Source organism: Myiozetetes cayanensis, unplaced genomic scaffold (genome assembly GCF_022539395.1).
Source record: "Myiozetetes cayanensis isolate MyiCay16 unplaced genomic scaffold, myiCay2020 scf1, whole genome shotgun sequence".
Classification (NCBI taxonomy): domain Eukaryota; kingdom Metazoa; phylum Chordata; class Aves; order Passeriformes; family Tyrannidae; genus Myiozetetes; species Myiozetetes cayanensis.
The window spans coordinates 91,916,219-91,933,403 of record NW_026086604.1 but is presented as its reverse complement, the minus strand read 5'-3'; the positions used below and the strand labels follow the sequence as shown (position 1 = coordinate 91,933,403).

General features: G+C 38.6%; 1 long non-coding RNA gene across 2 annotated transcripts in view; it reads left to right on the top strand.

The window, feature by feature from the left end:
• LOC126644990 (uncharacterized) overlaps positions 1-17,185 on the top strand; it is a 60,713-nt gene that overhangs the window by 21,443 nt on the left and 22,085 nt on the right. For both annotated transcript variants that reach the window (XR_007630055.1, XR_007630056.1), the window contains exon 6: positions 7,830-7,917. This is a non-coding gene — a long non-coding RNA (uncharacterized LOC126644990). The remainder of the gene's footprint in view (positions 1-7,829; positions 7,918-17,185) is intronic.

The window sequence follows — 17,185 nt, the reverse complement described above, 5'->3', positions numbered from 1 at the left end:
TGCATAACCTGGCATGATTTAAAGAAATCATAATTTGTGCTTAACAAACATGTCTTGATCTGTCTTTTGCTATGCAATCTCACCTGAAGAGAACCAAAATTTGTACAAAGTACTTATCAGCATGCCTAAAGGAGTTGCAGAGTTGACTGAGCATGTAAGGACAGTCATTGGTATTCTTTTAGGAAAATGTCATCTTAACTACCAAGTCATGGCTAAGACAGACCTTCTGTGCAATGAGACTTATTTGTTAGTTGCATCATCATCATCATCATGGTTAGGCTTCGTACCACTTATAGATTCAAACATGCTTTGAATTAGTGATAAGCTAAGTATGTACTTGGCATTTCCTCATCTAAGGACATATTGGGAACTTAGGTAATCATGTAACTCACAATATTACAGATTTTCTCATGTCTTTCTTTAGAACTGAGTCATGGAGATACAAATTTTACCATAAATAGATAGCTGTATAGATTGTTCTATTTAGGAACAATTATAAAATAGATCTGGATGTAATAAACAAATACATGGCAGGCAGATGATGCCTCAAGTTTACTACAGAATAAGACTTTATTTTAAATTATCTTCAACGTCAAAAGCCAGCTATTCAGACAGCATTCATGAAAAATAAGTCAGATAATAATTCAGTAGGGTACATCTGAACCCCAGCTGTAATGGAGATACTCTGGAAACTGATGTACAATTTTCAGCCCCTATAAAATGATAATCATCAGGAAAGTTAGGCAAACAAGAGTAATATGAGCCACTTCTTTTCCCTCCATTTGCTAAAAGGCAGTATGAAACTAGGAAGCTAACATCAGTGTAATAGCTACCAGTGAACTGTGGGTCTTTATTAAATATTTTTCTGTCTCATTTCTTTCTATTCAGTTAATAATTTAGACAATATATAGTTGATAATAAAGTTTATCCAGTTCCTACAAAGACAATCTGATAAACTGCATCTCAGCTCGTCAGTTTTGCTCCAACATGTGACCACCTAACATAGTGGTGACATTCCATGCTTTTTTTCTACCCAGGTATAATTTAGAACCAGAATGGTATCATAGACTCATCTCTGAACATATTCAAAGACTGATTTCTCTGAATTCATCCTATATCATCCCACTTAACAATCTACAGACTTACTCAATAGACTTACACATTGGTGATAACTTATTAGAAAGGCTCCATCTGCACTGAGATTTGGAAAATCTAGCATTTCATTTTCATGCCAAGAGAAATACATTTACCTTTCTGAAGTATCATTTTCACAGACAAGGTTAATACTAATTTAATTCACTTTAATAGTAACCTAAATTAAATATCTCCAAGAAAATGAAGAATCAGAGAGACCTCTGATGAAATTCAATCAGATTCCTGTTGTTTCAGCACTACAGCTTTATCAAATAGTGAGTGGTGAGCAATATTTTTTTCTTTTGTCCATGCTGTTAGTCTGGGGAGAATGTCACTTTCCTTTAGCTGGGCTGAAATTAATGGAGCAATGAGCAAATGTTTGAACTACCTGTCTTGGTCTGGTATCCAGTATCTACACTCATCTGGTTGGGAACGGACAGACTTACACTGATATATACACAGATCTATATAGTTAAAGATTATCTATCTGTCTGGATCTATCTAGTCATCTGTCTAAGTAGATATTTGTAGATCTAGGTAGGTAACCATCTAGCTCTAGATATCTATAGATAGATAGATAGATAGATAGAAAAGTTTCTATATCTTGATACATTTATCTACCTAGATAGACAAATATCTGTATCTGTATAGAGCTAGTTAGCTAGACATCTGTGTATCAATCTACTAACTACTAGATATCTATATCAGTAGCTGTCTGCACCTAGATACAGTAGGTAGATAGATATCCAAATAACTAGGTATTCATATCTGTAGCTAAATCTGTCTGTAGATATTTAGATGTCAATATATATCTGTCTTGCAGATGTTCCCATCATGGAGAAGCAGGTGGTGTCAGAAAGCTCTTAGGTACAGTGTTTTGCAGGAGCATAGCAGAGAACAGGTCTCCCAGTTCATTCTGAATCTGACTCAGAGCCATAGTTTTGCTTATTTAGTCAGGAGGAGGATCAGGATGGCCATCAACTGCTTCACCTGGAGAAGAAAGTACTTCCTCACAACAAAAGATTTGCAGTTGCTGATTTCTGATCCCTTGCTCTTGGAATGATGTTAGTGACTGTACTGCATTTTCATAGGAGAGGTAAGCCAAAACAAGGTAAACCAAAACAAGGTCTCTTTCTTTGGAATTCCGGCTTTAGAACAAGAGAATGTGATATCTTCTCTGACTGCTAATGAATGTGATATATGCTAACCAAAACGTCCATCAGTCTTAGGGTGTTAACAAGCCAAGAAGAAACAATCATATTGCTGCAGTGTATTAAGCATGGTGGATTTAGTGAAAAGGGCACAAAGCCGAAGGTAAAAATGAGCATCAAGAGTCCAGGCTCTGTCTCAAAGACTATCACTTTTCATGGTAGTCTCTCTTTCTCTCACTCTTTCTTTCCTCCTCAGTAATCTATCCCGATAATTTACATGAATCCTATGGGATTACAGACACTTTCTGCTGGGTTCTGAGTGACATCTGTTAATTGTAATGTACCAGTCCAATAATCTGAGATCCTCTTCAGAAATTGTTAAACAGTATCTCAGAGCTGTGCAGCACTGGGTTATTAAATCTGAACAAACAGGCCCAACAGATTGATTTGGAGCACAGAAATTAAATATTTTTCCATTCTTCATAGAATCATAGCAGGATTTGGGCTGGAAGGGACCTTACAGGTCTTTTAGTTCCAGCCTGCCCTCCATGGGCAGGGACATCTTCCACTAGACCAGGTTGCATGCATGTAACACCATCATCGACACTAATTGGAGGTGGGCATGCAAATGTGACTGCACAAGTGACAGTTTGCTGTTAATGCTGGAAAATAGAATTCCTTGCAGCATTCACTGGAAGAATGTTGTTTTCATTCTCCTGAAACCAAAAACATCAAAGCAGTGGATTATTTATTTAATATGGTTTTGTCAAAGAACGGTGAGCTTCAGTACACTGAAGGGACAGACTTTCAGTGTAAAAACAGAATAATGTTTAAAGAGTTATTGGTGCAAAACTACCCTATAGCATATCTAAAATAGACATACACAGCTGGCTTAGCAAATGTACACATGGCTATGATTTGTAATGAAATCTGTGGTTTACTGCACATATTCCAGATGTACTGTCCCTTCTCTCCCTCTGCTAATTTGCTCGATTGTCCTCTTCTTTTCTCTGTGTAGAAAAACCATCCAATCAACGTCATCTTAACACTGGCTTTGTAGTTGAAACCCTGAGGCTTCAGTTAGCAGCTACCCTATTTAGCCTGAATAAAGTTTTATCTTGTCACTATAACGCTGCAGTGCTCATTTCTTACTGCTCTTGTTCTTCAGCATTGTGAAGAATAATGGTAAAAACACTGGATGATTGTGATGGGACTGCAAACAGCCCTCTGAGCCTGCTCTCTTCCTTGTCTGAATGACCCAGGTCCATAAATAGCTTATGTAAAACAGACACTACATTTTCTTGTATGTTGTTCTGTTGTAAGATTCATCTGTCAGGCTGTGTCAAGGACAGGCTGCCCTGCAGGAGGAACAGAGCAGGCACTGAGGGTGAGCCAGGCTGGCAGGGCTCAGCCCTACCATACCTGAGCAAGGTAACCACAGCAGCTGCACACCAGCCAGCTCCTGGGAGGCTGGACAATGTCCCTGCCTTGCAGGGAGGCCACACGTATGGTACCCTAAGAAAGCCCATAGGGTGCACAACACAAACCATCAGTGACAGGTAACAATCCTTCGGTGGCATTACTCTCCAAGAAAAATCCCCTGACTTTCAGATCTCATGCTGTGTACTGCAGTTATAAGATTTTAAAATATCCTCTGCTTGATGCATTCCCTTGGAAAGTAAAGCCATTCAATAGAGCTAATAAAGGAAGAAATCTCTAAACAGTTTTATTACATTTTTCTAATCCATCCTTCTTCTTTTTCAGTTTTTATGTCACTGGGCAGATGAAGCAGACTTGCTCCAAGCCCCAGCTGGCTGCACTGTGTTCATCTTCCTTCCTCACAATGGGGTGACTTGGCTTTCCTTCTCCGTCCTTACCTCTCAAATTTATTAGGTCTTCTTTCTTTGAAAATTGCAGTGGTTTGGCCTTGCTTAGCTACCAAAAATAGCAGTGCTTGACTGGATGACCTTGAGTGGAGCTGGCTGGCTTCTTACCAAGGTAGAGTCTATTACCTTCCACGACTTGCATGGTGTGGAAAGTCAGGGGTATTTTAATTTTGAACTAGTCATCATGATGAGTCAGTTATTACTTCCTGGAGCAAAGCCGGTTTTGCAAGGTCACTCTTAAGGAGGAAAATTAAATTGTTTATTCTGTGAATGCATTTTCAGCCATATTCAACTCAGCTAAACATTCATTTTTATATGTATGACATTGAACAACTGTGTTATTTTCAGCTTCCCTTTTGTACAAAGAGATGAGGCTTTTGGAAAAAGTTTGAAGAATAAACATTCTGCCATAAGTATTAATTGGATATTTTTATGTGAAAATTAATGAAAGCCTTGGGAGGTTTTTTGTTTTGTTTTGTTTTGTTTTGTTTTTGTGGGGCTAGGATATATTTTCTAATTCTTTACATGAAATCATGTGTGTGCAGTAGTTTTATACTAAGAATACTTACTACATTAGATGACATTTAATATTAATATATTAAGTAACTGTGATCCATATAGTGTCACTTACATAATTCCTATTTCTTTGCTAGTCTGTTTCATTGACTGACCAAAAATGTTTTCCAACAAATTAAAGCAAAATAAAGTTTTGCTAATTAATTTCTTCAGCTCTCTGCAGATGTGGTACATGATAATTGTTAGTGAGAGAGGATGCCTATACATGCAGGGCAAGGCTGGAGAGTTTGAAATACAAGAGTAGTATGAAAGCATCCATCCCCGCCTGTGTAAGGAAGAATGTACACTCATCCTGTAAGGATAACTGGAAATGAATTCTATGCATTTGTTTAATGAAACTTCAAGAACAAAGAAATTTAAATGGAACTAATTAATTAAAAACCCTTACAATAAGAGGTATAACAGTGGTCTAATTTGTGAGGGCAGTAATCAATATGTAAGGAGATCAGCTGGAGTGCAGCCAAAGATAACATCAAAACCTACTGAAGATATGAAAACCCTTGGGAATATCTCCAACAGAGTTTGGATAATGCCTTGTGGTGTTTGTCTGTAACTTAGGAAAGAATAGCATGCAGTTATCAACAAATTAATCTTTTAATAATAAATTATGCTTTGGAATGATAAATTCTGGTCTTGACCACCATGTTCTTTCCCTGTGGGGTACAGAGGAAAAAAGGAAGGAAAAACCATCCTGTAACAGGCATGGGCTATTGACAAGTTGCACTGGAAGCTATACTACTCCCCCAAAACTTACACAGTTAAAGCTGAATATATATGATGGATTGAGGTTAAGTGAATGTGGTATAAATATTTATACTCCACGTTCACATTATACATTTTTTAAATAGTACATGGGCAAAATGTCCTGATAGAAAACATTTTGCTTATATGGTATCATGGAAGGCCAAAAACTGTGGCCTCAGTCCAGTGTAAACAATGCACGATATAATTGTTGTGGGGTTGTGTAGAGAGCTTATTTTAGGGCTGATAAAAACCTACATCAGGCAAAGGTAGAAACCCACTTAATTCTGCACTGAATCTTCTACTTGAGTAATGATGGACCTATGGACACTCTAAGCAGTGCTTCATCTTTGATGTCTGGCTTCTATGTCTAAATAATATCCCCAGATTATCTTAACTATTCCTAGTTAAATTAATCAAATATTGATGACCATGACTTTGGACTTGAAAATATGGTGGAGAAACTTTGGCAAAGAAAGAAGCAGATTGCACGCAAATGGAGAAATTCATCTTAATGTCACTGAATACCTGGGGAGTGGAGTTCAAGCTGATTTGTTACAACGTTGTTTTTCATTTTTACTGGATAGTGACCAGGCTTAGGCTCAAACAGCCTCATTGTGCTCTCCAGTCAAGCAGTGAGAGTGACACTGCTACCTAGTAGGCACCTTTTTTTTAAGCTGCTGCTAGATAACATGCAGCTTTTCAAGGCAGTTAGCCCTGTTGGTATATACCTCACAGCATCCAGAACTGTGAGACCACAGCTGAAGCCACAGTGGAGAGATGTCTTGAGAATTTCAGCACTAGGAAGTGTGTGTCTGCTTACAGGCTAATGTAGGCTGCATTGTGGGCAGACAGTGCCATGCACTCAGAAGTCCTGAGGTAGATCCCCTCTGATGATGAAATACACTTAGAAATGTGAGATCTTCAAAACAATAAGTAAGAATTTTTTTTTTTCCAGCTACAAAATGCCTAAAAAGATTACAGAACTGGAAAAAAAAAAAGCAATAAAGTAGCAAAACTGCAGACACACAGAGCTTGTTCTTTCCAGATAGATATGTTAGGAAATTCTGAAGTAGATGGCAAATACGGAGCGAAGAGATCCATCCTTCAGGCTAGGAGTCTACCTGTCAGAGGCTATCAGTGTAACCTCTGTGCTCCCTTCTCCATCTTTGTTCAAGTCATCAACTCTGGAGTTGGTGTGAGTGAAGAGATCAATAAGGGAGGTTGAAGTTAATGTAGCAGATTATGACCTTCAGTAGCTGAGGACCCAATGTTTTCAACATCCCTGCCATGGCAGAAAAGTGGACAAAAAGCTGTAATCCCTTTAACTATTCCTGCTTTTTGAGTCATAGTGTGCTGGTGAAAACTTGATGGCATGTACTCTTCCACCCCTTGCTGTTTGCACAGTACGGGCATTTTTGGCTTGCAGCCACCAGATCATGATCCTGAGACTAAAGGGTGTTTGTTTCCAGTGCAAGGAGCTGAAGTCCGTGGAACAGTGCAACAAGAGATGTTGTAGCACGATTGGCCTAGAGGAGTGCTCAGGACTCAGCACGTAGGCTTTCTGCTCCATTTGCCTGTGTGTGCAACCAGCTCCTGTTATTCCCCTCACTGCCTTCCCTGTTCAAAATCACTGGCTCTTGTATTTTTGTCTGAGCTCATCTACTACCCATCGTATCTGCCTCTTGCTCCCCTGTGATGATTTATGAGGGATTAATACATCTCTGCATGCTACTGTGTCTCTAGTACAGCACACTGAGGTTAACCAAAGAGGCTGAAGATGTTTCTTCACCCAGAACTCTCACTCCTGCTGTTTGCCAGTTTACCTGTATGGTCAGGGCTCCCCAGCACCTCTCTGGCTCTGTCCAAGGGTGCAAGCTTGTGCTGTATGGAGAGGAGTCCCACACTTGAGCTGCTACTTTGAGTGGGTGCCTGACTGCTGGGCAGCAGGGGCAAGGGGTAGGCAGACAGAGGCAGCTGCTGGGAAGGGATGCCACTGAAGGAGTCAATAATGGTTGGGATGTGACTCCAGCTCAGCCATATCACCTGAGCATGGTGGGAGTCAGCAGCAGTGTGTAGTCACATACTGCTTAATTTTCTCTTGGGAGCAATAAATTAGGATGGCTTACAAAATAAACTGTTTGTGGCTTACAAAATGAACTAAAAAGAAATTTGAAATGTACACCAGAGAAGGAACAATAATAGATAACACATTTCCAGTAGGGTTTACCAAGAAAATTAAGGGACTAAGACCACAAGGGTACCACAGATTATGCTTCCTCGTAGATGAAAAGAAACAACTTTTTGTTTTGTTTGTTCGTTTGTCTTTTTCAATCCACAGGAAAGACAGGTGATGGGAGCTAAGCAAGAAAGGGACGTGTCTCTTCTGCACCTCTGTGCACGACTCCAGAGCGCAGCTCCAGCTGGTGGTAGGTGATCATTCATTCCCTTTTGAACCACAGGATGTGCCTGGCCCCAGGCACGAGCAAAACTCTTCCATGCAGTTTATGATATTTCCCTCACACAGAGCCCCTTTCTTATCAGAGTCTGCAGTTACTGTTTTTCTTCCTGATTAAAATATGCTCTTGGGAATACAGGCTATTTGTGCTGTGCTCTTGGTAACCTTTCTACTGCATGGTGGGGGTGAAATGTCAAGACTGATAAATACCATGAAGTGAACCCCCAAAAGACAAGCTTGGATACTGCATCATTATTTTTGCCAGTCAGAGTAGTTTGGTCAAGCCCTTAGAGTACTGGTTCATACAACTTCACTATAACATGTGTAAGTAGTGTGTATGCATGTTTGTCCAATGTCAGATACATTTCTTTAAAAAAACAGAACATTGTATGTTCTTTACTTTAAATTAGGTGTATTTGTAAGAACTTGATATTGTAAGGATTTTTTCTGGATTGCATAGACTTTTTTCTTACTGGCATTGAAAGGGTAATATTTTCTCAATAATCGACCAGTTTTTCTCAACACATTGATTTTAAATGAATGCAGAGGATAGATCTATGTTAATAATAGAGGGAAGTATTTTATTAAAGGTTGTAATTTAGCATTTTTACCACTTCTTAGTGGGAAAAATAAAGAAGTTAAGAGATAAGAAAAATTGATGGATGAAAGAAAAACAATGGAGTGGGAAAGAAAAACAAACACAACTTAATTAGGAGTTAAAATAGAAAAATAAAAAGACTACTCCTATAGAAATATGGGGCAACTGTGTATATAAGCTGAGAAACCTGGTTGAAATGAACAGTTCATATCATGCTGCTAATTACATTATAACTGTAGGGCTGTAACACACCTGGGGTTTATTTTGGTTTTGTTTTCTTTGCCTAGCAATGAAATTAAGTGGGTGTGATCACTTGTTGGAGCTGGCTTCCCTTGGACTTATTTACTTAGCATATAAAAATAATTTTCAGCAAGAGCTACAGCTTTGGGAAACTTGCACCATTTACCCATCTCCAGGATATGAATAATACATTGAGAACACACTTTATGGAGATTAGGCATCATTGTTTAATGCAGCAGTCTGGTTAGAAAGTCTTCGGATATAACTACAGGCTGTTAAATCAGTTCAGATAATATACTCTATAAAATATAAGTAAAAGCATTGAGAACATGGTCTTTTAGGAAAGGTGAATAGCTTCCCCAAAGGGAAATCCTTTCTCAGTAGCCTGATCAAGCACCTGGAGTGTGCCAGTGAACATGTCAATAAAGGATAAAGGATTTCCCTGGGGACATAACATGGAGTTTCCAAAACTTTTAAAGTTCCACACCAGAGGTTTTTATGGAAGCTAAGTTGTCATGGATCATTTATGGAGTTAAACTTAGTAAAGGGACAGAAAACAGATAGCTGCCTTTAAAGGTCGTTTTTCTAGATGGAAATGAGTCAGTAGTTTGTTCCCTCAGAATCAGTGTTAAAACCAGGTTTATTCAGAACCTTCATCAATGATGTGGTGGTGGGAGTTCACAGTGCAATCTCCAAGCAATAGGCATTAAGCTCTCTCAGACAGCCAAATGCAGTGCTAATGGCAAGGAACTTCAGAAGGACCTCAGAAAACTAAGCTTGAGGGTAAAAAGGGGGCAAAGGATTACCTATGCAGATAAACATAAACAAATGCATCTGGAAATAAAATAATCTAAACTGTTTTGCTGCACTGAATTGAACATAGAGATGACAGTGATGGCTCAGGCAAGAGTTCTTAGTTGTTGCTGAAATCATTAGCTCAGCATGCAGCAGCAGCCAAAAAAATGCAGGGCGTTGTCAGGAAGGAAGAAGGAGGGAATTACATAAAAGCTTGATGGGTTCACATCTTGAATGCAGTGTATACTCCTGATCTCCATAACTGAAGAAGGATATTGTGCAGCTGGTGAGGAGGAGGACAACAAAATGTTCCAGGAGTTGGAGCAGCTACTTTACCAGGAGACAGTAAAAAGTTCTGGACTGTTCAGCTTGAAGAGACAGCTGGGTTAGGAGAGACGGGATGAAGGGTTATGAAATCCAGAGCCAGTGGATAAGGCAAATACAGAACTTCTCTTTGCCACACTCTCTAATGACCGGACTTGAGCCCATTTGAAGTTAGTAAGAGATTGGTTTGAAACAGACAAAAGGGTGTCTTTACATAGGGTGTTGTGAGCTTTTGTGACCTGTTGCCATTTGAAGCTGTGGAGGCACAACGTGCCTCTAGGTTCAGGAAAGAATTAGAGGAACTGATGGACGGTAGATCCGCACTAAGACCAGGGTGAAGTAGACATGAATATGTCCCAGAACATCCTTACAACAGTCTTTCTGGGTGCTCAGGGAGTGTGAGAAGAACAGACCACAAAATGTAGCCAAGCTCACATATTTTCCCTAAATTGCACTGTCCTTTTGATGGCATTGGACATCATTAGTTCTACCCAGCAGGTATTTTTATTCTTTTAGAAATAAAAATAACAATATGTAATTAGGATGCAAAAAATTATTCAAAGTTGCTCTGCTATTCTTCTGGACTAATGGCCCACATTTTTAATGTCAGAGTGGAAATTATTTTAGAAAACATATATGTTAACTTTATATTGCTGTGCATTATGAAGAAACAATACTTCCATGTTCTTTCTATCAGCAAAATTCTTCCCAGATGTTTGTGTGAAATTTATGCTATCCCAGGCCATATCAAATTGCATTTGCAAAATAAGTCCCTTCTGGTTTTGAATGCAGCCCAGGATCAAAACCCACGGAGATTTAAAGCTTGAACTTTTCCTTCAACCTTGAATTTCAAGGACAAGAGGTGTTCAGTTTTAAGTTTATGATTCAGACTAGTTTTCACTGAACTGCTTCCAGTCCTTCTTAAAACTGAATCACGCAGAGTTTAACACAAAATCCCCTCTTATTCAATACAGCTTTACTCATTTACTTTTTCCATTAGAAGAAAGAGAAACAATATGCAACCAAATGCACTGATGACATGGCAACCAAAACATTAGCTAAGGTTTATAACACTATCCCAGTATCTCATAGCAGAGGTTCTCTCTTGCTCCTGTTCATGCTTGCAGCAAAACTCCCAAAGGCATCCACAAGCACAGAACAGGGCCTTGAGTTACTAGTAAAGTTGAGGCAATGGGAAAACAAATGTGAAGGGAGACACCAAGGTCACTCTGAGAACATTTATTCAGTACTCATGGAAAAAGCTCAAATACAAAGTGAGCATAGAAAAACTGGCATCAGGGACTAACTGTATCACAAAAGATGATTTCAAGGAGGGGATAAATTGTGGAGCACCTTGGAAGTGAAGATAAGGATGTCATAGAGAGAAGGAAGCCACTGGAAAATGTGAAGAGAGGTTTGATATAGTCAACCCAACAAGCTCAAAGAAGGGAAAATAGCTTTCTAGAGAGGTGAGACTACTTTTGATAAGGGTAAGGGAAAGAACACTGCAATATTCAAGATGGGTAATGAGAATTTCTGCTCTGCAGGAAAGACTCCAAGAGCTTTTAAGCAGAAAATACTAACAACTTTCATCAAGGCAGAGCCTAGATGTGGTACCTCAGCACGAAGCTTAAATGGAACATGTCCTGCAGAGAGACAAAGCAACAGCAGGCCAACAATAATGACGGGTTTTGTACTGATGAAGGAAGGTTGTCTATGTAGGGCTGGAAAGGGAAATCAGGAGGTCTTTTGCAGTAGTGCTGAACTTGGGCTGATGCAGTATATCCCAAAGTAAAATTAAGGACATCAGCTGAGATGTAGGCTAGCATATTTAAGGTATTTCCTGTTTAAACATGTTTGCTTTTGGCAGACTAAACTATGTTAATATAATGATGTAGGCAATGTTTTGCACAGGTCCTTAAATTCCCATCTTCCCACTCACTTTTAGCTGACGTCCTGTTTACAGCCCTGACTCTTCAAGATACTCTCAATGTTTCACACCTCAAGGGATCCGAGACACAGCTCAGGAAAACAGGTGTTATTGACTTCCAGAAAATTTTTAAAATACCATACACTTCCTTAATGAAACAAATGTTTAATATACATAGAAAATATTGCAAACAGTAACACTAAAATGTATTTTGAATACCCTCAAAAATTTTAAACAAATCTTACTAGAGTATTTCTATTTGTACTCTTTATGCAGTCTCCTTCACTTTGTTGTTGTTTTATATCCAAACATGAGGTTTTGGTCACTTTTTATTATATACAAAGGAATTCCCCTCTCATCTTGTTCCCAAGGCGGTTCTTAAAATCTGTAGCATAACCACAGTATGTTTGTGCAAATGTCATCTGTGCTCAGAGTCTGAGAAGGCTATCCCTGCCACAGAATTTCCTCACTGCTCACTGGCCTTCTGAAGTCTGTCAGAAACTGTCTGGGGTGTCCGACTGTTCTCCCAGCAATTCTTGTCTGAACTGAAACTGATAAAGGGACTTGGCCCTGCCAGCAGACATATCTCTTGGTTCTTAATCAGTCAGGCTCAGGACAGTCCTTAACTTTCACTTTTACGAAGAATTTCTCATTGAGCAAATGTGGATGACCCGCCAGATGGCTTTCCCACAATGGAAAGTTTTTTAAAGCTTCAGAAACAGTCACCAAACATCTGAACATATTTAGTAAGTGCCATATCCTAATGTCTACAGATTTCTGTGTAATCTACCCAAGTTGCTCTATCCCACAGTTTTAAAATGTTTGGAGATCAAATTAGATTCCATATTCTCTTCTCTGGCTTGCTTCCATTTTCTTGAGACAGAAAGAATAAATGCCATAATACAGGATATGTGACTTTTCCTCTAATTTTTTAAAATGTATCATGCTGATATTTTCCCTACTCTCTCACAGATGCAAGCCCATGGGTCTTTCACCATCATACAAGTGTTCATGGATCTGAAGACTCATTTTAGTGTAGAAAGGAAGGATAATTTTCTTTTGCATTCACAGTGAAATAAATCTACCCTTGAGTGAGAAATAAAGTATATAGTCATGTTCTGCAGAATTTTTGGTCTCTTGGTTCAGGTAAATCAGGCTGCCTCATTGTGTGGAAAAATTAAAACTTGCATTACACCTATGGTCTCTTGGTCTTGTGTTTAGCCATCATCTTATGTGGTCCATAATATATGATTTGTCTCAACTCTCTGCAGTTGTCAGTATTCAGTTCTTTCTAATTTAGTTAGTTTATAGCAAAAGAAGGTGATTAAAAAATTTTCTTTTGATTTCTAATCATATTTTCCCACTAGAATAATTCTGCAAAGACAATATCTTCTAAACGTACTTGTAGTCTGACATTACTTCACATTTGAGAGAGACAGAATTGCTGATGCAATGCTATTTTCTGCTACTTTAAAGGCTACCTACTCCCATTCTGGTGGTCTAACTGGGGTGTGTTTTGCTATTGAACCAGTAGCATCTCAAGAAGGATCTGCTCTCTTGAGAGCACATTTGGAGACTTAGGTGAACTAATGCAGAGAAGCTGGGAGGCGGATACTTGCTGGCCTTGAATATGGCTCTGGATTTTAGTGACAGAAGCATATTTTAACTGTCAGGGCCAGAATGATCAGGGAGTGATTTTCAGTTGATGGGAGATGCAAGTTCCTTCTGCAAGTGTTAAAGTGAAACAATTAAGAAGTTCTCTGTCCTTGCAGCTATAAAATACATTGTTTTGCAGGTTAAAACCTGGCCTTATAAATCTATTTTGTTTTTCAGGAGTAAAGTCTTTCTTATTCACAATGTCTTTCTAGTAAGAAATTCTAGACCAAGCAGTCAGTTCATCTTGCTCAATTTAAAGCTTTATGAGCCTCGAATTTGCTTATTCAATTAACACAAAGTCAGAATTAAGATTAAAGAGAATCTCCAGATATGAACAGTCTAGAAGGATGCATATAAAATCACTTAAACCTTGCCTCAATACAGAATGTCTCAGTCTTTCGTACAGACACAAGGATACAGGCAAAGACACGTATATTTAAGAACATGGGGAAATATGATAAAGCACTATTGTAATCCCCTTGATCATTATGTGTGGACAGTGTTTAGATAGCAGTCAGACAAATGGGTGTAAAATAGGCATCTGGCTTAGAATATTTTAAAGTAACACATATTTTAAAATAAAATATATTTTAAAAGAAAGTATAACCAAAGAAGAAATGACTTGATATTCTTCAGGAGTGGTATCTCTGACTAGAAAATCACCGTAATTCTGCCTCCCTCAGTCCCTTCTTTGTTTTGGGGAAAAAGAAAGAGAGACCCCTTGTCAGTGTGGTTTTAAAGGCATGCAACCTTGAAATGCCTTTCAACAGGGTGAATCTCATTTCTCCTGCCTCATGGATTCTGCAGCAAGGATGGATGGTGCAAGATGTATGATGGGAAGAGGGAGTGGATTGCAGAGAAGACAGTGAGATTTTTCTCTGCTTGCCTCCTGCCTGTGTTATCCCATTCTTCCCTTTGCTCCTCAAATTCAGGATTCAACTAGCAGTCAAGTCTCAGCTACAGATCAGTGCCGAAGAAGCTCTTGGGTGAAGTTTTATGTGTACTAATGAAGCTAGCAGTGATGGCTAAGGAAGACTTTGACTTTTCTATAAAAGGGTTGACTCACTAACAATTTAGTTAATTTCTTTGCCCCCATCACTAATTACTGCTGCCTATCATTTAGTTAGACCTTGGCTTCCATCCATTCTGACAAATGTACTTCATTTACTTTAAAGTGACAGTTGTCAGGCAATGTAGTTTTGTTTGTTTAAGAAAATAGGGAGAGGATTTTGTACAATTTTTTTTTTACACTCCTTTCTCAAAAGAATTGGTGTGAGTTGGTGTGAACTGGAATCTTTATAGGTCTTGGAAAAATTACTTGGGAGGAGTTGTTTGAGGAAATGCTCAGGATAAAGCACTGAAAGATAGAGGTTTTACAGGACCATAGGCAGTTATTTGGAAAACACGAGTTGGCATTGCCAGGAGAGAAACTGAGGCACGTTATGTGACAGTAGACACCAAAAGGTTGTCTGAACATTAAAAATTGTCACAATCAGAGTTTAAAAATTTTGAAGTAAAGAAAAGAGGCTTGGGATATTTTTTCCATCAGTCTTGCCCAAGTTGAAACAGAAAGCCTACAAAAGGCTATGAGCCCAAAAAATGCTAAAGCAGAGGAAACTGAGAAATTGTTAAATGAGCTGAGAACTTGGGCATAAGAAGTGGATGTTCAGATGAAAGGACAAGCAGTTGTTTATAAGCAGTCAGAAATCAAATTCACCCATGCAGCTACCTGCCTATTTAATTGGTCAGAGATACCTAGAGATGTCTGGTATACTTATCCCTATAAAGTGGGAAGGCGTGTGTGTCGGTCAGGCAAACTTACCTTGACACTCAGGCCCTGAGATTGTCTGTAGGAAGACAATGCCTTTTAAAAATCCCAGGAAAGAATTTAGGAAAATAGCCAACACAAGTGACTCTGTTAGTGTCATTTAAGACAGATTGTCTGAGATATTTCTCTTTGCCAATGTCTTGAAGGTGTATTTATCACAGACTGACAAGAGTTGTGTACACACACCCGTCAGCTTAATAGAGTTCAGGGGGTTGTATGTGAGCACCACATGCAACATCAAGAAATTGGAACCAGAAGAATAATCCCAGCTCCAGAAATGTAAAAGAGCCTTTCCAATATCAGTGATGTTCCATATAACCTATTATTTATAGTATCAGATTTCACCATTTTTCCTGAGGGATTTGACATTTTCCACATTCTGAGTTGGAGATTGCCCTTTGGTACTCTGATCGCACTTCTTTCCCCCTGTTTATCTTCCACATTTTGTATGACAAACTCTCTAACTCTTGCATTGGGCAAAACACATTCTGCATGTGCAAGAAGCCCATGTTGAAGGGGTTTGACAGAAATGAACTGAAGGACATGGGCTGTTAAATGGATATCTCAGAAAGCCAAGAGGTCCACAGACCTGAGTGGTGCACAGACTTGCTATTCACCATGACCTTCACTGGCCATCCGTACAGTAGAATTTACCGTCCTGTGGCAAAAGTTCACACACACACAAAGCCCTGTTTTAAAGACTTGTTAAAGTCCATGTTAATAGTGTGTGAGCCTCCTCCTGAATCTTCCAGACAGTTCATAGCAAGGCAATTTTGCTATTGACAACTGCCCCATTTAGTGCTTGACTCAGCTTTATTCCTTATTCAGCATTTCAAAAGAGGAAGTATATAACTACACTTGAGAGAGTCTGCTGCTTTTTGCTTTAGAAGATGAGGAAATTCTGCCATTAGATGCATTATGCAAACTGGGTGACGTATGAAAATAAGTTTAATCAGCCTCCAATAACTATAATTCAGTGTGGTTAATGGCAAATTTTGTATAATTAGTTTTTAAGAAAACATATCTTGCTCATTGTCTGTTCTGACTAGGAGTGGCAACTATAGTCAGTTATGCAAAAATCCTGAATGACACCAGGCAGAACTGTAGTTAAGAGGATAGCTCAAACATTTACTGTAGGCTTGAAGGTGTACATGAGGTTAAATTTGCAAAATGTGACCACTTCTTAGTTTCCCAAACTCAGACAGCTTTATCTTCTCCAGAGTCTAAGGAAGAATCTTGCTGCTAGGTTAAGGAATCTATATACAGGTGAAAAATTGATGAAGTTGTTTTCCTATGTGGAAAAAAATTACATTTTTTAGTATGTAACATTACAATGGCTTGTGATATTTGTGTTCTTTAGATATACCATAGAAATCAAAGCACTGCAGTATATTTTATCAACTAGCCTGTATTCTGAATCTATGAAATTGTATTTTTAACTTGTTCTTATTCAATTTATGATTTATTTTTCTCCCAGTATAAATCGGTTTCTGTTCTGTGGATTTGTGGCAGGCATTCCATCTTGTTTTTCAATATGCTATGCCTAGAACAAATATCTAGTCAGTCATGGGCATATAAAGTATTAATCATATGTGTTTGAAGGTATGTTGCTATAGTAATTCCTTTAGTGCAAGGAAAAATCAGCATATAGCAGGCCAGGAATATGAGAACAGTAGGAATTACAAAGCTATAATGGTACTATTAACACATTATTGCATTGTAATGATATTATTTCCTAACTATTCCAGTCCCCAGCTGGCTAATTTTTAGGATAGAATTCTCCAACAGAGATTTCATAAATGACTCTGACACAAAAGACAGTTGCAATAAGAAGAAGATATTAAGCAATCTGAAGAAAATATTTTTTA